General features: G+C 38.7%; 1 non-coding gene across 1 annotated transcript; it reads left to right on the top strand.

The window, feature by feature from the left end:
- Window positions 1-20,655: 20,655 nt before the first annotated feature.
- Window positions 20,656-20,758, top strand: LOC117199708 (U6 spliceosomal RNA). Its single transcript, XR_004481030.1, has one exon. It is a non-coding gene; the product is annotated as a U6 spliceosomal RNA (small nuclear RNA).
- Window positions 20,759-22,508: the final 1,750 nt, after the last annotated feature.

The raw sequence follows: 22,508 nt of genomic DNA on the forward strand, positions 1-22,508 counted from the left end.
ATTTATTCTATTATTTATTTGTATCACTATGTACTCATGGACCCTTACTCTATTCTATGGATTACAATCCATTCCATCATTGTGTATTTGATTCTCAAATTGCCCCAGATTTGGCCTTATGGAGCCCCATCAGTTTGGCTTCTGTGAATTTTTTAATTGCCTCTGTCATTTTTTGAGCACTTTCTTACTTTTTCATACCACAAGCTATTAGAGTCACAGCTTGTACTTTCCTTCTGCAGCCTCTTGACCATTTCTCTAAGGCTTAGAGAATGATATTTGGAAATCAAGAGCCTCTCATTGGTATTAGTGTGTCATTGCTTCCGATCCTCTCAGTGGACAGAGTTATATCTATTCTTTATCTATCTTTATATACATATTTACAAACCATGAGTTTATACTGATATATACAGCCCAATACCACAGGATGCATGCTAGCCTTATCCCTTTCCTTATTTATAACTTGTTTCTCCAGCAATAAACCTGGTTCTCATTATCTATGATATATTAACTTATTTGCTCAATCCCAGAATACACATAAGTAGTTTCAAAACTGCCAACCATACCCCTGTGAAAAATGAGCTTACTAACTAGAGTATAATATTTGTGTAGAGTTCTTTTTTGTATTTGGCCTTAGAATACATAGTTCAATACTCATTTTGTTAAAACCAAGCTCAAGTCAACTCATACTCCTGTAAAAACTCTACTAACTAGGGTATCATACTTCTGTACTTAAAAAAAAATTTTAGCCTTAAAATACATAGTCAGTACTTGTTTTCTTGAAATCATGCTAAATCTAAATTCCAGCTTCTGCCTGGGAGGTGGAAATATATTTGGGGGGCCACCAGTCAGCCCTTTTCACTTGTTTTGATATTGTACAGTAAGATGGGGAGGTGTAATCTGCCTGCCTATAGGTTCCCCATCCATGAACTCTCAAGTTCATAGAGCTTGCTATCAGCCCTCCCATTCAGAGGACAGTATAAGGAAACCCTTCTATGCAACAAGAAGGAAACAAAGACTAGTTAAAGATATTGATCAACCCAGGCGTTTATTGACAAGTATGAAGAGACAACTCAGGGTCACTAAGTATTTGAGAAAAACCAACAGTACAAGGGGGAATGGGCCAAGAAAGGCGATCAACTGATAGCACAGAAAAAGAGAAAAATTAAGGAATAGGAGGTGTTATGGACTGAATTGTATTTCCTCCAAATTCATAGGTTCAGGCCCTAACTCTCAACCTGACTGTATTTGGAGATAGGGCCTTTAGGGAGGTACAGTTAAATGGGTCAAAAGGGTGGGGACCTAATCTGATAGGACTGATGTCTTTACAGGAAAGGGAAGAGACACCAGAGAACTATCTCTTTTCACACACATGCACAGAGAAGAGGCACAGAGAGATGGCAGCCTTCTACAAGTCAGGAAGAGAGGTCTCACCACAAAGCACTCCTGATGGCACCCTAACCTTGAACTTCTAGCCTCCAGAACTGTGAAAAAATACATTTTAATTGTGTAAACCAGCTAGTCTGTGGTGTTTTGTTATGGCAGTCTGAGCAGATTAATACCGGAGCAAACAATACAATAGAAAATATTCCAAATGCTATTTGCAGAGAGGTTGTAGGAGATACCACTTGTATAAAACCAGAATATGCTCCTGGGAAAATGGAACTTTCAGAGACCAAAAACATCTTTAGAAATTTAAATGTTATTTCCAAACTAAAATATTCAATGGTAGAGCTTATGATATTGAGAAAATCTCCCAGGGCAAAGAGTAAAATGACAGAGGAGAAGATATTAAGGATAAGGCTAGAGATATATAGAGTAAAGCAGACATCCAATACTTTATAAATAAGATTTTAAAGTAGATCAAGAAAAATGGAAAGGAGAAAATTATTTTTTTAAACACATAAATTAATTTTAGAGCTAAAGAAATACACAAGTACCAAACAGGGAGAATTAAAAGAGACACAGACCTTGATAAACTCTCATAAAATTTCATAGACCCTAGGATAAAGATAATTCTAGAGCTTCCAAGGTAAATAAATCACTTACAAAGGAACAAAAATCATACTGGAATCAGAACAGCAATACTAGATGCTAGAAGATAATGAAGAGGGGCCCTCAAAGTACTGAGAGGAAATGAACTATTACACTAAGAACCAATATCCATTGAATGCCATGAGCCAGGCATTCTTTTAAATGCGTTATATAAATTATCACATTTAATCCTCTCAGCAATCCTTTGAAGTTGGTATAATTATTATAATTAAATACATTTTCAGATGAGGAAACTGAGGTACAAAGATTAAGCGACATTCTCCAAGTAGAACTGCTGAGAGTTCTATGTTACATAAACCATCATTCAGGTCTGAGAGAAATGTAAAGATAACTCAGATATTCATGATCTTAAGTTAATATCTCTTTAAAAATTACAAGAGGATTTATTCTCAAAACAAATGGATAGACACAAACAAAATGAAAGACATCATAAGTGGAACAAGACAGGGAATGTGAAAAATAGCTGAGTTCACTAAGCTAATGAAAAGACATCCCTGGATGACAGTTCTATAGGAGGCTTACAAAATAGTTCAATTTAGACTGAGCTCTGCCCACCAGAGCAACAGCGAGCTCTACCCACCACCAGTCCCTCCCAGGAGCAAACTTCCACAAGCATCTTAGATAGCCTCATCCACCAGAGGGCAGACAGCAGAAGCAAGAAGAACTACAATCCTGCAGCCTGTGGAACAAAAACCACATTCACAGAAAGATAGACAAGATGAAAAGGTAGAGGACTATGTACCAGATGAAGGAACAAGATAAAACCCCAGAAAAATAACTAAATGAAGTGGAAACAGGAAACCTTCCAGAAAAAGAATTCAGAATAATGAGAGTGAAGATGATCCAGGACCTCAGAAAAAGAATGGAGGCAAAGATAGAGAAGACGCAAGAAATGTTTAACAAAGACCTAGAAGAATTAAAGAACAAACAAACAGAGATGAACAATACAATAACTGAAATGAAAAATACACTAGAAGGAATCAATAGCAGAATAACTGAGGCAGAAGAACAGATAAGTGACCTGGAAGAAGAATGGTGGAATTCATTGCTGCAGAACAGAATAAAGAAAAAAGAATGAAAAGAAATGAAGACGGCCTAAGAGACCTCTGGGACAACATTAAACACAACAACATTCACATTATAGGGGTCCCAGAAGGAGAAGAGAGAGAGAAAGGACCGGAAAAAATATTTGAAGAGATTATAGTCGAAAACTTCCCTAACATGGGAAAGGAAATAGCCACCCAAGTCCAGGAAGCACAGAGAGTCCCATACAGGATAAACCCAAGGAGAAACAGGCCGAGACACATAGTAATCAAATTGGCAAAAATTAAAGACAAAGAAAAATTATTGAAAGCAGCAAGGGAAAAATGACAAGGGAACCCCCAAAAGGTTAACAGCTGATTTCTCAGCAGAAATGCTACAATCCAGAAGGGAGTGGCATGATATACTTAAAGTGATGCAAGGGAAGAACCTACAACCAAGATGCCTCTACCCGGCAAGGATCTCATTCAGATTCAATGGAGAAATCAAAAGCTTTACAGACAAGCAAAAGCTAAGAGAATTCAGCACCACCAAACCAGCTCTACAACAAATGCTAAAGGAACTTCTCTAAGTGGGAAACACAAGAGAAGAAAAGGATCTACAAAAACAAACCCATAACAATTAAGAAAATGGTCATAGGAACATACATATCAATAATTACCTTAAATGTGAATGGATTAAATGCTCCACCCAAAAGACACAGGCTTGTTGAATGGATACAAAGACAAGACCCATATATATGCTGTCTACAAGAGACCCACTTCAGACCTAGGGACACATACAGACTGAAAGTGAGGGGATAGAAAAAGATATCCCATGCAAATGGAAATCAAAAGAAAGCTGGAGTAGCAATACTCATATCAGAAAAAATAGACTTTAAAATAAAGAATGTTACAAGTGACAAGGAAGGACACTACATAATGATCAAGGGATCAATCCAAGAAGAAGATATAACAATTATAAATATATATGCACCCAACTAGACTGTGAACCTTCCAGGGAAGCGGCTGGGTCCTAATTGTTTGAATGTTTCCAGCTCCTAGAACTGTACTCAAAGCTTGGTAGGTGGTGATACTGATTGCTGAACATGCTGTTAAATTAGTGAATGAATGAACAAGAGTGCTTTTCAACAAGCATGCCTGGGCTCATAAACAGCTGTTTTTTCTTCTTCCAAAGTACTTCTCCTGGACAGACCACACATTGTTGCCTTTCCCTCACTCAGGCTATTTCTGCCATCCCCCTTTGGCAGTTACCCTGTTGGCCAGGTTCTAAGTAATTCAGTCCATAAAACTGAAATCAGATTGGAGTTGTAACCCACCGTGGTCACCCAGCTTTTTGTGCAAGTTCAGCTCTGAGTGACTTTTGACACTTTCAAATGGATAAGAAACTTCAGAAAATAAATCCACCTTTTGAGCATGAAGATCTAGTTATTGCCCCAGAAGTTATTTAAAAGAATGTGTTACATGCTCTAAAAAGAATTGCAGAAGAAGGACACCCAAAATGTCCTCAGTAATGCAACTTTGTGAGATTAAGTTGGTAGCTTCTCAAAGGGACAACTTTAAGTTGACCAGGAACTTGTATAAATTCTAATGGGTTGATTAAACAATGGCTTGATGTTCTGGCTCTCAATTTCTATCTTGCAGCAGTCTCGGAGAAGTTTCAACCGTTCCTTCCATTTTAATAGATAAATCCTGAGCTGTGTTTAGGACTGGCATCCAAAACCTCCCCAAATACACTGCAGTTATTTACTGCAATTTCTCCTTCTTGAAATGTAAGTGTTGAGGGTCTAATACTTGGAATGAAATAGTCTGTTTTGCATTTTGCTGTTGTTTGGCACATATCCAAACCCCTCGATATGGAATCAGAGATTTACATAATCATGGACTCCCCAAAGGGTGAGTGTTGCACAGACTCATATTAAAGATTCTCTTCACTAATTGGTGTTCTTTTATCACATACTAGACTGAATTAGATGCCTTTATGGAGAATTACGAGAATCTGGAATGATGCTCGTCCATTAATAATGCCTTCTTTTACTCTCCTCCAGTGCTCCAGGAATGAAAGCCATAAACAAATCTTTCTTGTAATGCTGCTTTTCATCTCAGTCACAGAGGAAACAGACAATACAAACACTAACAAGAAATAAAGGCCCCGTGAAGGTTAACGATAAGAAGAGTTTCCCTCTTTCTTTGCTGTCCTTTGACAGCTCAATTGCAAAGATCTGTCCATTGGAGATTATTAAAGATAAATAAATATTGTAAAAGTTCTTCCTTGTGAGCCTTCTGGGTTTAAAGAAAACAACATGGATTTATTTGGTTTCCAATCCAATAAGCTGTGTGTTAATCATCTTTCACAGCAGATACTTCAAAGGAAGAAAAAGGCATTATAAAGAAGAAAGTTGTTAAGACAATTTGAGATGTTTCAAAATCTCATTGTATATATCAACTCCTGGGCTGTGTATGTATTAATTTGGATTTTTAAATTCGTGTAGTGAGTTGACAAGCTTATAGGTCCCGGGGGCCACCAGAATCTACGTCTTAATTATCTAACATAATTATGGCAAGAAACATCTGTGTGTTTCCCCCTGTCCCACGCCAGCTGAAAGATGCATTTATACAGTAGGTAGGAAATATTATTACTTTAAAAAACAAATAATACTTAGACGCTTCTTATTTAAGTTAACTAAAAAATAATATTCAAGGGGTTTATGTTTTTCCATTTTTTAATGTTCAGTTCAGTGACTCAGTAGTTACATGCTAACTATGTGCTGTCTACAGTTCTAAATATAGACGATACAATTTGAAAATTGTTCAGGTTTCTGCTTCTGTGTAGATCACAGTAGATCTGGGGAGACTACGCATATTATAATGGACTAAGTGCTATAACTGAGGTGGAAAAGTTTCTGCATGGATATGGAGGAAAAAGAAATAAGTCTGCTTTATTTTGCTAATTATATTCTCGTCTCCTATATCGTCAACGTCTCCCTCTGTACTGGCTTCTCTCATCTTAAAATAGAAAAATGAAGGGAATTTCCCTGCAGTCCAGGGGTTAACACTCCACGCTTTCACTGCCGAGGGTGCGGGTTCAATCCCTGGTTGGGGAACTAAAATCCTGCAAAGAAGAACAACACTACCAGAAAGAAATCCCCCCTCAAGCATACATCTTCTGGTCACTGTCCTTCCTCCTTCCCTGCCCAATCAAGCTTGCAGATGCATTGTCCACATGCACTGTCTCTTCATCCCCATGTTTGATGGATTCTGTAATGCCCAGATTCCCTTTCAAGCAAGGGTATACTTTCCTAGCTGCTGGGAGAGTTGCCAGCATATGGTGCTCAGCTATAGGCCTTTCAGGGTTGTGCCAGCTGAAGAGAGCCGACTCACCTGAGTTCACATCCCTTCTGGTCTGCCTACCTTCAATGAACGACTGAAGCTGGGTTTATAATCTTAGCTGTCTCTTTCCAACAGGGGGCTGTATTGAAGGGCCATCCTAGCTCTAGAGATTCCCACAGTGTTCACTGAAGACTGCTGTAGGTTGAATATTATATCTTGATCCTCCCTCTGTCCATTCCTGCTTCCTTCCTTCTCCAGAGGGCTTGACTGTAAGAGTGATCCTTAATAAACATCCTGGGTACCAAACTTCCTCTCATTGTCTGCCTCCCAGGGAACCCATCCATGACAACTATAGCCCTGACACCTTGTACCTCTCACAAAGAACCTACTAGTGTGGTCAATGGGAGCAGTTTATTATTTTTCCTGCTGGATTATTTGTTCCTCAAGAGAAGGAGCTGTTCTTAAAAGACTTTTAATACTCATGGTGCCCGTAGTGGCAGCATGGATACCTTATAAATAGTAGTTGAATGAATACATGGTAGAAATCCTCCCATTATATGTATGTTTGGATAATTATAGAAAACCAATATTGTTGCCTCAGAGGGATGCAAAAGAAAATTTTTTGTATTTTGGTTATTTTGTCCAATGTATTACATTTTAATGTGCACACGTTTTCTAAAAAACATTTTGGCCAATTTTCTATTTTCTTTTGCAAACCTATGTCTCCTTGACTCCAAATCCCATAGTATTTCCACTTTGACATACTCCCTTTTCATATCATATAGCTCCTGACTCAAATTTATTCAACATAGACATAAAAAAAGGACTAACTCACAGAAAAGAGGCAGTACATATTTTAGAGTTAGGTGGTAAGTTGTGCCCTGTCTGCTCACGTTTTTCCATGAATAGTTGAAGTTAATGGTGGTGGAATGATTGGGCAGGGCTTCATGGATGGGGCAGCTACAAGCTCATTCTCAACTAATGGTTTGAATTTGGATGCTCAGAGAATAGATGGCGCAAGATGGTGCCACCCTAATGGGGGAAGAAAGGAGACTTTAGTGTCATTGGTAAAGGGAAATCTCATGGACATTTTCTCTCTCACTCTCCTCCTTTTACCTTTACAATGTGTTCATTTGTAAAAGTGAACTTGAAAATCCTTTTTTATTCTTTGGCAGAGTTTGAGAAGCCATTACATTGTAATTGGTAAAGGTCATCAAGTAGGGACAGGTGAAATAGGGACCTCAAATGTCATTTGGCAACCAAAAGCCCTGCTGATGTAAGACAGGCAGTGGAGCCATATTGATAAGGGCAGGTCCAGTAAATTCCTTTTGCACTCTCATTGATTTCTCAGATGCACTTGGTAAAGCTCCCCCATCCTTATACAAGATGCCATACTGCTGTCAGGAAGACCCACGGCAGAGCTGATATCCAGACAAGGGTTTTGACAAGCACTATGGGTGAGTGCCAGTATGTTAGGTCACTTGGAGGGCTTTTGAAATGATTTTTAAAAATTTATCTGATGTCTGATTCAGAGTGCAAGAGATTTGGTGTTCAACAGAGTCTTGGCTGGCTTCATCACTTTCCCTTCATAAACATAAATTTCTTCTGAGGGTGCACTTAGAGGGACAGGGAATAGGTTTCAGCTCCTTCTCCATTGCCTACATCATTTTTTTCCCCTGTACAGTAAGAACTAGTGTCACTCTCTTTAGTTGACCTTGTCCAAAAGATCTACTAAAATGAACTGCATTTAAGATCTTTCCTCAAAAGTTTTCAAACTGTATGCATACATTATATGTGAAAATGTTTAGAGAATACTTGAAAAAAATGTATTGTCCTCCACTTTTTGCCTAGCCAAAAGGCTTAGCTACAAGCGGTCTCCTGAACAGTGTTTAGAACTAATTTTCCTATAATAATTTTGTATTGATATAAATGTTATCTGGGTTCTCCCTAAATTGCTTTTATTTATTGGTAATTCCATCTGTTAAACAATAGCTGAGTAAGAGTTCTAGTTTTAGACTAACCTCTTTTGACTGGAAATTAAAGCAAGCTTAGAAAGCTACAATAGGTCTGCATTAGAGAATAAGAAACATCTGGGAGAAAACCGAGCAAAGAGTCTTGAGGGAAGCAGCAGGTAGATAAACTTGGCCGAATAACAAAGTCTTGGGTGTGAGAAGGGAAGAGGAATCTAAAACACAACATGACATCCATATTCTGCATTTGTTTCCAAGCCCAGTTTTTATGAACACAGGTTTGACACATTTGAAGGCAAGAGATACTTAAATTCTTATTATTTTAATAGAAAGAATAATTTCGTCTAAGACCTGTGTTTCTGCTCTACTGTAAAGCCCATCATGGAACTTTTGTACCTTCATATCTGAGGCTCAGAGCAACAGTGGCAATGATCAGACTTGGGAATCAACAGCATAAATAGTCATAGTGCTTGTTAAAGCTACTGGAACCTAGTGTCCCAAGAAGCTCCCAGGGATACTGTAGAGACCTTAGCAAGCCCAGTGGTAGCCAGTGGGAAAACATGGAGGCCATCATTTATTAGTAGAATGACTACTTTCTCACGAGCAAGCTGAGGATTCCAGAAGACAAAATAGCACAAATGTGAGAGGGTCATACAGCTTATATTAACAATACCCCCTTAATGGATGGGGTAACAGTTGTTGGAACACTAGATATTAATTTGGTCTCATTTGTACACATAAGCAATGGCAGTTTGGAGAGATGTAAACTACCCAGGCAAAGCACTACTGAAAATGAAATGACATGAATCAAAACCTACCTATTGGCAGTGCCTTAGGTGTTCTCCTTCTCTCTAACCTCCCCAGTACTGCCCAGGGTAGATAGAGAGCATTTTACTACTCACTGTCTTTGTTCTTACCTATATGCCTTCTGAATTCACCTTACTCACCTATCCCTGACATCGTTACTATTCATCAAATGGACTCCACTGCCAACCACCCTTAAATAGCTCAATTTTCTCCCTGGAGCCGTCACTAACCTGTGAGATAAGGTGGGGAGTGGGTCAGGCAAACCCACCAAATTCTTACATATTCCCTGATTGGTTCTTGAGTCAGCATAACAACTCAGAATAAGGAAGAGATAAATAAGAAACAATTATAACAAAGATTGATATTAGATCAGTTAATTGGCTATCCGGTGTCATAGGCAAAGGGCCCTTGGCTTTTGACACTTGGCTCAGTCACCCAGAAAAATGCAGAAATCAATTCCCCCAGCCACAGAAGTGCGAAGGGTTGCAGAGAAGAAGCTGAGTGAGGAATTATTTCTTTCTCCTTTTTCTCCCCTGTTCCCCCTCATATAGCCATCAGCCTTGAAAGAAGACCATCTTGCACTGTTCATCTGCTGGTTGACCAGAGGTCTGCTCAGAGTTCGTGCATGAACTTTCACCTGCCAAGGCTTATCTATAAGTTATTCAGAGTCACATCTCATAAGAAGACTAATTCACCAACACTAACTTACTTATGGTCTTTGGCCATCACAGGGCCAGGCTTTAAGCAAAAAACCTTCTCCTTTTAACATAAGATCTGCTTTCTTAGCAAATTTGTAAGTATATGATATAGGCACTATGCCGTGCATATGTATGATCATATGTAGTAGGTCTGTAGGACTCGTTCGTCTTGCATACCTAAAACTGTACACTTTGACCAACATCTCTGCTTCCTCCCTCTCCCACCCCCTGCTAACCACCATTCTACTCTGCTTCTATGTGTTTGAATATTTTAGATTCTTCATGTTAGTGGGGTCATGTGGTACTTGTTCTTCCCTGTCAGGTTTATTTCATGTGGAATGATGTCCTCAGGGCTCATTCATGTTGTCACAAATGGTAGGATTTCCTTCTTTTTATTTAGGCTACTTCTATGTCTTAGCTGTTATGAATAATGGTGCAATAAACATGGATATGAAGATATCTCTTTAAGATCCTGATTTCAATTCCTTTAGATATACACTCAAAAGTGAGATTGATGTAAATTAACTATACTCCAATATAAAATAAAAATTAAATTAAAAAAAGAAAAATAAAGCGATGTTGCTGTTTCATATAGTAGTTCGGTTTTTTGAGGAAACGCCATACTGGTTTCCATAGTGACTTCACCAATTTACATGCCCACTAACAGTGTATAAAAGTTCCCTTTTCTCCACATCCTGGCCAACACTTATCTTTTGTTTTGTTAATTGTCATTCTAACAAGTGAGAAGTGACATCTTATTGTGGTTTGATCTAATTATCTTCCCAAACGGTGTATTACAGATATTTTCATCTCCACTGTATAAATGAAACGGTGCAGTGATGCTAAGGATGTTGTTAATTGGCAAGTAGCTGGTTAGCAGAGGAGCTGGGCTTCAGACTCTGGTCTTCATGGCACCGGGGCCCCTGTTCTTTCCCCAGAACCACCACAATGACCTGACTCTATGATGACTGTGTTTATTAAACATGAAATAATAACATTTATTTTACTAGGAACTTTACATGTATTAGCCAATTAAACACTCACAAAAATCCTAGGAGTCAGGTACTATCATTATATCTGATTTACTGATTAGGAATCTCAGGCACGAATGTTAACTCATTAGACAAAAGTCCCACTGCTAGTTACTGGCAGACTGGCATTCATATTCATGTGATCCGATTCCAGTGCCTATACTCTTAACTGATACATCATCATATACGGTTTAACATGTAGGAGTGAGCCTATTGGTACCATGAACCAGGACACAAAAATTTCAAAAATATCCTGGAGAAACACATGGAACAGATATGGATACAAGGTAGAGACAAGACAGGGAGGTCAATTAATTTTGTCTGCAAGGTTCATGAAAAACTGCACATCAGATGATTGAAAGATAGGTCACAAAAGACTGTCCATCCCATGAAATGTGACCTTTCTGAAGTGTTTTAATCAGGGAAGAACATGAATTACTTTAGCATTTTTGAAAGTTGTTTCTGTCATAAGAAGAAGAGGTAAAACTAGGTCTTTGCAGTAGTTTAGGGTAGAATTTACTGGGCTATTGTCTTTCAAACAGCCCAGCTTCCTTCCTCCCCTGCCCCCTCTCTCCTTTCCTAAGCTTATACTTTATTGAGCATACGTTAGTGAGAAGTCACTGTCATTTCATCAACTGACCAGGGAAGAAGAAAATCACTTCTACCCTTAAATCTTAGTCACTGTTTTGATGGCTCTTATACAGAAAGCTGACATCTCTATTATCTGCTTTGACACATCACTCACTAGTTTTTGAGACATTTTAATTATCTCAAGGATGCCATTAGAATGCATGAACAGAATCATAAGCTCTTCAAAATTCAGAATGCACATGTCATGCTCATGTCATTTATGTTATTCTTGACACCGTGAGTGACCTTATGTACTTGTTTCTGCACGGCTTAATGTTTTAGTCTTCTTAGTTCTCCTTGTGGCCATCCTTCTTCCAGAATAACCTGAGGAATTCAGTAATCTGCAAATCAGTCATCCTAGCTACCTGCACTTTCTTCCTGATTATTAACCAATGAGTTGAACCGTCATGTCTCCCTTTCCAAGGTTAGTGAGAATACATTTATTTCTAGCTCTTAACCTTGCTTAAACCCCAGACAGGGCCTTTTCTTCCGAACAAATTTCCAGGTACATTCATCCTTCAGTATCCGCTGCCAGGGATAGGTTCCAGGACACCCTCATCTTTGCCTTCATACCAAAATTCCCGCTGTTTAAGTCCCTTAGTCCTCCATCTATTTCCACGGGTTCCGCGGATTCAACCAACCACGAATCATGTACTATATTTAGAATCTGCAGTTGGTTGGATCTGTGGATGCAGAACCCGCGGATACTGACAGCCAACTGACAGTTTCTTCAGAAGCTCTAGTTGAAGGACCTGATCAGAAGTTAGATTAGTTACCATAAATTATCTCAGAAGGGCAGGATTTTAGCTATGGTGTCTGGGGCATGGAGACATGAGTTCAGACTGGACTTATTTGAGATCATTAATAAGAAACACAACTCAGAAATGACAATAAGTAATAATATAAATAAATCAGTACCTGACACATACTGAGTAATGAACGTGTGCTGAGACACTTTGATGGGCATTTTGACGTATTAGCTCATTTGATTCCCTATGAAGACAATAGTCTTAACTCCACATTTTAAATGAGAACACTGAAGCCAAGAAAGGTTATTTAATGTGCCCAAAGCTAGTAACTAAAAGAGTGTGAATTCGAAAGCAGAATCTTCAGGAGTGAAATCTGTTTGGTAAAAAAGAAATGTTGACTGAAGGATGTAAAGTGAGAATGTTCTCGAGTAAATAGGTTAATTACGGACTTCCTCCCTGTGGAAGTCTCCAACATTTAGGAGACAGGCCATGCCTTGTAAATGGAAAGAAGAATGCAATTTATAGACTATGATGTTGATATTTTATGTGACAGGACAATGTTACTGAGGAAACTCTCAAGACATACTTATTATTCTTATGTGTTGACAGTGCTTAGAATATCTAGGATGTACCAGTCTTGACCATCTTTTCCTCTGCTCATTGTTTTAAGAAATCTGAAATAGTTAGAATGGGTCATCTGGGAGGGATCAATATTTCCTACAGGGCAGTAATGATTCTAGAGATCGTCTGATTCCATCTAGTTTTGAGAATGAGCATCCAAATACCATTTTTGTGGTGATGGTTAAGTAAGGCTTTCCATTTGTATTTTTTTATGTCCTCAAATCTCACTTTGTTAGAGTAGGTACAGTCAATTCTCCAGTTTTACCATGATCTGAGACATCTAGCGAGTGGATGACAAAGGATTAACTTCTATTTCCTACCTGTTATGTGTGAGGCACAGTATTAGACTCTTCACATACATTATTTAATTTAATCGCACAAAAATCCTATAAATCAGATATTGTTCTGATTGTTCAGGTAAAGAAACTGATACTTAAACTGGTTAAGTAACTTGTCAATGGTCATACAGTTCTTGAGGGATGGAAGAAAGACTTGATCTTAGCTGACACTAAGTCTAGGATATTACACTTGATATTTTGCTTATTTCATATATCTCATTACCTTCTGGAAGGGATATTATTTCACTTCTTTCTTTAATTTTTCTTTGATTTCTTTTGTCTCTTCCTTCCTTCCTTCCTTCCTTTTCTTTCTTCTTTCCTTCCTTCCTCTCTTTTTCTTTCTCTTTCCCTCCCTCCCTGCTTTTTTTTCCTCCTTTTTTTTCTTTTCCCTTTTTTGTTAAGTGAAAAGAGGAAAGAAAGACTGAGTACTTTTGACAGAAGCTTCTTGGATCCTTTCACTTTTATTATATTTTCAGGCACCCTTTCAAATGAATATGTATTAAAATAGCAACTTGCACAAATGTCAGCTGATGTCATCTCTCTGTTTGCCATAATTTTTACAAGGAAAATTTAATTTGATTTGTTTTTGTTTTATTGAATTTTATAGAAGCCACTTCAAAGGATTTTGCCCAGTCTTCAAAATGGCCTTGTCTCAAGCCCAGGCCTGGTGAGTTTGACCTTGGAGGTATATTGTCTGTTATTGAATCAGTGTCTGCTAGAGCTGTCTGGGACTCTTAGAAATTGTTTTTAGAAAATGAGTCATAGACTCAGAAAATAAAGTCAGTTATTTAATTTTTAAAATGGGGATATTAATAACACCTACCTAATAAGTGGTTACGAGTATTAAATAAATTACTATTTGTAAAGCATTTTGAATTGTGACCAGCAAAATATAAGAACCATAGACTGTTTGAAAAATAGATGTAATAATAGGTGTCTATAGTCGCAGAGTGAGAAAGGCACTGCGGTTTTCTGCATAAATGTACCTGGGTTCCAAATCACTTGTATGCCTTGGGGCAAATTTTCTAACTTCTTGGAAGTGCAGTTTGCTCAATCTTGAGAAAACGTGTGATGTTTTGACTCCATAACATTATTGTGAGGGTTGAGTGAGATAACACAGGCAAAGTGCAGGGTCCCTGCTAGGAGCCTGGCATGTGCGAACTAGCATTAGAGAAATTTTGTATTTATAATATAACTGTTTCTGTTAGGGTTTGGGGGTGGAATGCGTAATGTACTTTAGGCCAACTCAAGAAAATCTATATAACTTGAAAGAGAAACATTCCAGAGGTTACTACTTTACTAGCCAGCAGGAGGAAGGAAGAATTTCTTCTTGACTGGCAACAAGCAAGCTAAAGAGAGGCTGTCGCAACTGAGCCAATGAAAAGCCACCTCACTTCAAACTCCCAGTTTCCTCTGATGGACTCTTTATAACTGCCCCTCTCAACTCTCCCTTCTCCTCTATAACAGAATTTTCCTTTCCTTCGGTTCTCTTGACTTGCCTGTGATTTGCCATAGATTGTATCTCAAATTGCAATTCTTTGTTGTACCTGAATAAACCTATTTTGCTGGTAAAATAACTGGCTGTTTTATTGTTTTAGGTCAATACTTGGGATTTTTAATATAGAAAACAATGCCACCTGTGAATAAAGATAAGCCTAAGAGGATGAGGACCGTGGAGCAAAGAAGAAATTAGGGTAGAAAAGATAAGATGAAGCCAGAAGTGAGGTGACTGCATATTGCGGTGATAAAACTCTCTACTTTTTCCCCTTACTTTTAAGAATTTCTGGTACTTTAGTATAAAATTTTACAGCTTTCAAAGTACCTTGCCACACCTTATCTTATAGTGTAAAGAGAATAACCATAATATCAACGTTTTAATTTTTGGCGGGGAGAGGGCAGGATGTAAGGCCTAGATTCAGAATGCCCAAAGGTAGTGATAATAGAACAAAGAAAGGAATCCCAATGTGTAAAAGTTCAGGGTCATTTCACATATACGCTATTTCACAATAGGATTATAAAGTCTCTGTGGGGAAGGGGCCATACTTTGTATTTGTTTTGTTTCCCATATTTTGCTCACTCAGTATCAGGCATCTGTTATGGCCAAGCACATGCACATTGATTTGAATGTCGTCTTAGTTTACACTGAAGTCTGTAAACAGTGCCAAGGTGGGTTAAGGACAATTTAATGTAGCAGAATAGGAAGATTCAAACTTGTGTTTTGTTTCCCATTGCTTTGTAGAAGTAGCTGTTCGTCCTTGGGGATAGAAGACTAACTCATGCATTTTCAGACTAACCTTATTCCCAGAAAAGATAAAACTGCTATCTGTTGATTCTGGGACCTAAAATATTTTATGCATCCTAGTTAATCATTAAATTTCCTTGTTAAAGAAAAAATATGGAGAAAGACAAGTGGACAGTGGTCCTAGGGTTGAGAGTAAAGGGCTACTTCGCTTGGTCGGTTAGGAGGAGATTAGGGGAGCTCTTCTGAGATCGGGAAGGATGATTGCACTTCTGATTTTCTTGAGTTAGTGAGAACTACCCCCAGTAGCATACAGGGAAAGGGGTCCTAAAAGAAGAGGAGTTCAGGGTCACAGCCAGGGAGCCACAGAGTGCCTCCAGGAAGGGCTGGTGACTCTGCAGCTTGTGCAAACGAGGAGAACCAGTGCAGCAGATTGAGCAACGGTGATGACTATGAGGGGCCAAAGAAAAGGCTCCTTCCTAATTTTTGAGTAATCCTGAGAGCTTCTAGCATGTTCCAAGGTCATACAAAATGACTCAGTAGCGTAGTTAAGTGAGAGTTTGAAAGGAGATAATTGATTTGCAAACATAGAGAAATAGGATTGTTCATGCACCTTGGGTGTCAAGGAGCAATTCATACCCATCACACCAGCTAAGTGCTGAGTATTCCAGGTACCATTTCTCTAAGGAATATGTATTTGTCTCCTGAGGAGGCCCATGGGAAAGCTTTTCACACCTAGCTGTCCCGTATAATTACCCAGAATATTTGCTAAAGGTACAGAATTAGGGGCTCCATCCCAGATGTACTGAGTTAGAATACTCGTGGTCGAATGGAACGGGGATATCTGTATTTTTCCTTTCTTGTCAGCCCTGCTCTGATCTGTGGACTGCTAGTTGAGAACTCCTGGTCAGGTGTTAAAACATGGGTTTTGGGTTCAGACAAGTCGGGGTTTACATTGAAGCTCAGCCACTAATTTTGGACAAGTTACCTAAATTCTATGAGCTACAGATTCTTATTTATACAATGGGGATAAAAATATCTACTCTTCAGGTATATGGGGAGATTAAATGGGATACTGTAGTTAGGGTTTTCACTTCAGTGCTTAGTACCATCATTCTATTTAGGGAGCCAAGTGTTCTTGGAATTTCTGAGTTAGTCCACCTCTTTGGTATCTAATCTAAAAGCATTCCTTCGTCATAAACCTGTTCATGGTCTCATGTGAAATTGTTCTAGGTTCTGACTGGCGGTGAGAACACTGAGAATGACACATTTGAAATGACTATGTGTCCTAATCTCTGATCCACCAGAAGCCATCTTGGAGATAACACAACTGAAGGTGATTAAAAGATTGCTTCTTCTGAGCCTGAATCTTTTCTGACAGGCTTATATGAAAAGTCTCCTTTGTGTTTTCCAGAAATTATACCATAGACAGATTAAGCCATTAATCAGGTCCAATGATTACAGATGGGTTGCTTCAGTGTTCAAGGATGGTGGTTTTCTAAAATGGAAAGAATTTAAAGTTAAAGGGCCTGGATTTGAGCCCCATCCTTCCTCCTTCTTTCCTTCCTCCATTCCTCCCTTCCTCCTTTCCTTCCTTCCTTCCTTCTTTCAATTGTATGGATTTGTTAATTAAATTAAAACTACTGCCCTTAGCCTACTTTCTTTTTCTATAAAATGGAAATGACAACCCCTTCCTAAATTGTCACTCAAGAACTTCTACAAGGATTAAATGAGATAATGCCTCATTTTATAAACTATAAATTTCTATGTAAGAATAAATAGAGTGTTTATGTTTCATGTTTATGTCTTAGGTGACTCTGGAATGAGAATGTGTAAGAAAAGAAAAAAGAAAACAGTTTTTCCATGTATTGATTGCCCGTTCATGAAATCACTTATCATGAAGCAAATATTACTTGAGAAGCTACAGTAGAACGTAGACTCTACTAAACCCTTGCACTTGTACTATTTCATTTAATTTTACATCAGGCTTGAATGGTAGTTATTATCTTCATTGAGAAATTTGAGATCCAAAAAAAGATGAGTAATTAGACCAAGGTCACACAGCTAGTGGCGAGATTGAGATGCTAGCCTGGGTCTGTCTGATCTTAATGAGACCAGGCAGTACATGGACTTGAAGAAAGTGATTTTTAAGGTGTTAAAACCTTGAGGTGCTTTGGGTGTCTCAGCAAGATCCCTTACTGAAGAATAAGAATTTTTTTGTCTCTCATCACCTCTGCAAATTTGCATCTGGTAAAATCAGATATTTCTTAACCCTTGCCCTAAACCGATGAAGTCATACAGACCTAGTTTAAACTTATGTTTGAAAAGATGATAATTCAGATTCTTCTGTCAGTTACAGCCCACCCACCAGTCACAAAGTAGAACAAAATGTGAGATTTGGTGAAGAGGGTGACAAAGACACCTGTGAGACTGGGGCAACCGCTAATGATTCAGTCAGTTTCTATCAATCTCAGAATATCAGGGGCAGAAGCAGCTAGATTTTTAAGGCAAGCATCACAGGATAATTGTGTCATCATAAATAATTGTCACACTAAAGTCCTAGAAGGGTGAAATTCAAAATGACAACTTGGGCCCCAACCATGACCTGCATAGTTTCAAAGCCCAGGTCACTCTTTTTCTTTTCTTCTTGTCTCATGGTAGGACACACATCTCATGGAAGGAGAATGTGGGAGGAGGTTCTCACATGAAGTCATGTCCATCCGCCCTGCATCTGCCCTGAACTTCCACTCTCACTGCTCCACTTGGGTCATTATACCTATCACAGCTGCTTCTCTTCTTCTAAGCTCTTGGCTTCAGCACCCTCTGGGCTTTTGACAGTAACAGTGTTATAGCTTCTCTATGTGGGGTCTACAGGGTTTCTCCTTCCAAGGTTCTGCCTCCTTTTCATCATCACTTAATGAATTGCTGGATGAATCCATTCATCCAAAATCCCATTGGGTCTAAGAGAACCATGCTGGGTTCTTGGAATTATAAGATGGAGGGAAATAAAGTGAAGCAATGGAGTCCATCATTTATTTTTATCCAGTAGATTGCACCTACTGAAGAGGGTTCCATGGCATTTCTGTTTCAGTCCCAAGATTTTGTCACCCTTTGGTTTATATGTAAACAGCCACAGAGGCTTGCTTGTGATTACTTCAAAAAAACCTCCATACTGCACCCAGAAGCATTGTTTCCTATTCTAAACTTTTAGCTTCCATAAAAGTCACTTGGCTCTCATATATGATGAAATAGAAAAGTGACACAGGTTTTGGAATGAGTTCTGACACAAGCAGGGCCAGCTTCATGGGCGTCTAGCCTGTGCCGTAGCCCACAGCCCATGCTCAGAGGGTCCTGTGCCTGGCTTAATGCTCTACAGTATTTGTCTTGAAATTCTTAATAATTTTTTGACTAAAGAGGACTTGCATCTTCATTTTGAACCAGCCCCTGCAAATTAGGTAGCTGATCCTTCTTTTAAGCTTATGACTAGTTATGTTTCTTAAGGTCTCTGAACCTCAATTTTCTTATCTGTAAATCAGGAACAGTGTAGTTATACATATCTCGGAGTGTTCTTGAGCAGAATAAATCGGATATAATAGCAAATTGTCTAACAAAGCTTTTGCACATGCATAGTCATCAATAAATCTTAACTTCTTTGCATTTAATCCAAGAGGGAAACATCCTCATTAACATCATATAAGTCAACACTAGAACATTGGTTATATGTGTGCAAAGTTTAGTTTTGTGCTGGAGAAGATGATTATTTATATTTTGCTGTTGTGAGATTAGTTTAAATAAGAAGTAAAAATGTTCCCTTTTCACCCAAAGGCTACTTGTTTGAATCAATGTGCAGACTTGGTAAGCAGAGTGGTGAGGAGAACACTGCAACAGAGGCAAAGGCTAAGAAAACAGTCAATTCTCATTATGGCCAAGCCAATACCAGGAGCACTTATACTGCTCAGAGAAACACTGAGCTTGATCAGCTATGGTTGCTAGCCAAGGGTAAGGTGAGTGGTCAGAAAAAAAATGTAAATAAGAGTAAAGAATACAGGAACTAAGGTTTAATGACATTTTAAAAACTTTTTGTCTAGTGCTGATCTAGCTGGTTCAAATGCATTATTTTGTTTAATCTTCCTAAAAACCCCATGAGGTAGATAACATCAGTAGTATCTTATAGATGAGGAAACTAAGCTCACAGAGTATTTACTGTTCTAGAGAACAGCCTAGAATTGATAGTATTGGGAGCCCCTATTATTTAAAGACAGAGATAAATGGGGCAATGAAGATTATCTGGTAGCAAATGGATTTCATCTCATGACATAACTAATTTTTTGGTAGGGCTGTGTTAAGAAAGATTCTGAGACTCTATCTGCACTGGGAGGTATAGAGTGTCTTGATCAATTAGCAATGTCTGCCTTGTTGAGACTCTATCTGCACTGGGAGGTATAGAGTGTCTTGATCAATTAGCAGTGTCTGCCTTGGGCTTTGGAAAAGTGGTGGTGGCACGTAAGGCAGAGATTTGCCATCTTTGATCTAGCCTCCTCATTTCAAAAACTTAGTCATTTTACATCATGACTAAGAAGTTACTATAGTTACAATTTATAGTGTGAACTACTGCCTGAGCCTGCTTTTAATCCTGAAGTCACTGATGCTTAGAGCAAGGCTGTTTCACTGACCAGGCAATTGAACAACCAAAAAAAGTAATATAAAACAAAAAGGAATAAATGTATTGGCATTTCAAGCATTAATAGGAAAAGTATTAGAGCTTAGAGGGTTCTTTCTAAGATCAATAAAATCAAAATGTAGACAGTGCTTCAGACTTTAGTATGCATCAATAGCCCCTAGAAGGCTTTAAAAACACAGATTGCTGGACCCAACCTGCAGAATTTCTGATTCAGCAAGTTTCTGGGGTGTGGCCTGAGAGTCTGCATTTCTAGCAAGTTCTCCAATGATGCTCTGGTATGGGACTATGCTTTGAGGGCTTCCTATTAGTAACTTTTCCTTGACCATTGATCTGATTCCTCTTAAAATAAAATTAGTTATTCAAACACGTATTTTATATTTTTTTATAAATCTGGGAGACTCACCCTGCCACCTACATGGGATTTGTTAATAAGTTCTGAAAATCATCTCAAAATTTTAAGATTTAGTGGTTGTTTCAGCAGCATGTATACTAAAATTGAAACAATACAGAGAAGACTCGCATGGCCCCTTCACAAGGATGACATGTGAATTCATGAAGCTTTCCCTATTTTTTGGAATCTCTTGTGTGCTGTTGGTAGGAATGAAAAGTGATACAGCCACTATGGAAAACAGAATGGAGATTCCTCAAAAATTAAAAATAGAAATACCATACGATCCAGGAATCCCATTTCTGGGTGTATAGCCAAGAGAATTCAACATAGGATCTCAAAGAGTTATTTGCATACTCAAGTTCATTGCAGCATTACTCACAATATCTAAGAGGTAGAAGCAACCCAAATATCCATGGACAGATGAATGGAGAAAGAAAATGTGGTATATACATGCAATGGAATATTATTCAGCTTGAAAAAAAAATGGAAATCCTGTCACATGTTACAACACGGATAAACCTTGAAGACATTATGCTAAGTGAAATAAGCCGGTCACCCAGAGATAAATGCCGTATGAGTCCACTTACATGAGGTATCTAAAGTAGCCCAACTCACAGAAACAGAATAAAATGGTCGTTGCCAGGGGCTGAAAGAGGGGGAAATAGGGAATTGGCGTTCAATTGGCATAGAGTTTCAGTTTCGCAAGCTGAAGCTCTAGAGAAGGCAATGTGAATATACTTAACACTACCGAACTGTACTCTTAAAAATACTCTTAAAAATAGTTAAGGCTTCCCTGGTGGCGCAGTGGTTGAGAGTCCGCCTGCCGATGCAGGGGACACGGGTTCGTGCCCGAGTCTGGGAAGATCCCACGTGCCGCGGAGCGGCTGGGCCCGTGAGCCATGGCCGCCAATCCTGTGCGTCCAGAGCTTGTGCTCCACAACGGGAGAGGCCACAGCAGTGAGAGGCCCGTGTACCGCAAAAAAAAAAAAAAAAGTTAAGATGGTAAATTTTATATGTGTTTTTTACCATGATTAAAGAAAAATTGCTTATTTAAAGATAACAGTAATCCTTGGTTGGTGAGGCATCTAGAGAGAAGTGGAGAAGTAGCTCTTTGTGGCTACTCAAATGTGAGCTGGGGACTTATCCTGTTTCCAGTGTTAGCAAGATTTCCCCTACCTGTGGGCCTATGGATTCCTAACCTCTCATATAAGACTCCTTAAAGCACTCGGGCTTGGGTCCAATCCGGAGATTCTAATTTGGTCTGTAATGTGACCTGGATGGTAGGATTTTTGAAAGATCCCCAGATGGTTTGAATTGTAGCCAGAGCTACAAAGCATTGTTTGGATCAGTGATTCATAAATTATGAAAGGTTAAAAAGATTCTCTTTGGGGTTTGTCAAACTCTATATGCTCAGTTCTCCTCTCTTCTCTTCCTCACAGCCCAGGTAATTCTGGTTATCGTCCCCCTCCCCTACCAACTGGAGAAATATAGCATTAGATGATTTCTAATGCCTCTTTCAGATAAAATACATCCATGATTACCCTTTTCTATGGTAGGATTCTTCCGTCAATGAATTGGGCTGCATCTTATACGAAGAAATTCTTTTTTTCAAACCTCAGTTATAGGGAGTTGAGTTTATCATCAACTGGGTTTGCACATGGTCAAGATTTCTATTAATATTGGTGGAACAGACTTAGTTTTGGCTGTGTGTGTACACAAAGCCCACCCATCCTTTTAAATCCTCCTCAGTCAAACTTCACAGTTAAAGCATAGCATTTAGGCTTAAAATCAAACTGTTGAACTATAACAAAATTCCAATGTTTTGCTTGTACATTGTTTGACAGGCTATGAATAGCTTAGAAGATGATCTGAAGAATGAAGAGATAATGTTTCAGTGAGTTAACATGTGTGGAGGGATTAGGTCCTGCCAA

The sequence above is a fragment of the Orcinus orca genome, chromosome 17 (assembly GCF_937001465.1).
Source record: "Orcinus orca chromosome 17, mOrcOrc1.1, whole genome shotgun sequence".
NCBI classification, from domain to species: domain Eukaryota; kingdom Metazoa; phylum Chordata; class Mammalia; order Artiodactyla; family Delphinidae; genus Orcinus; species Orcinus orca.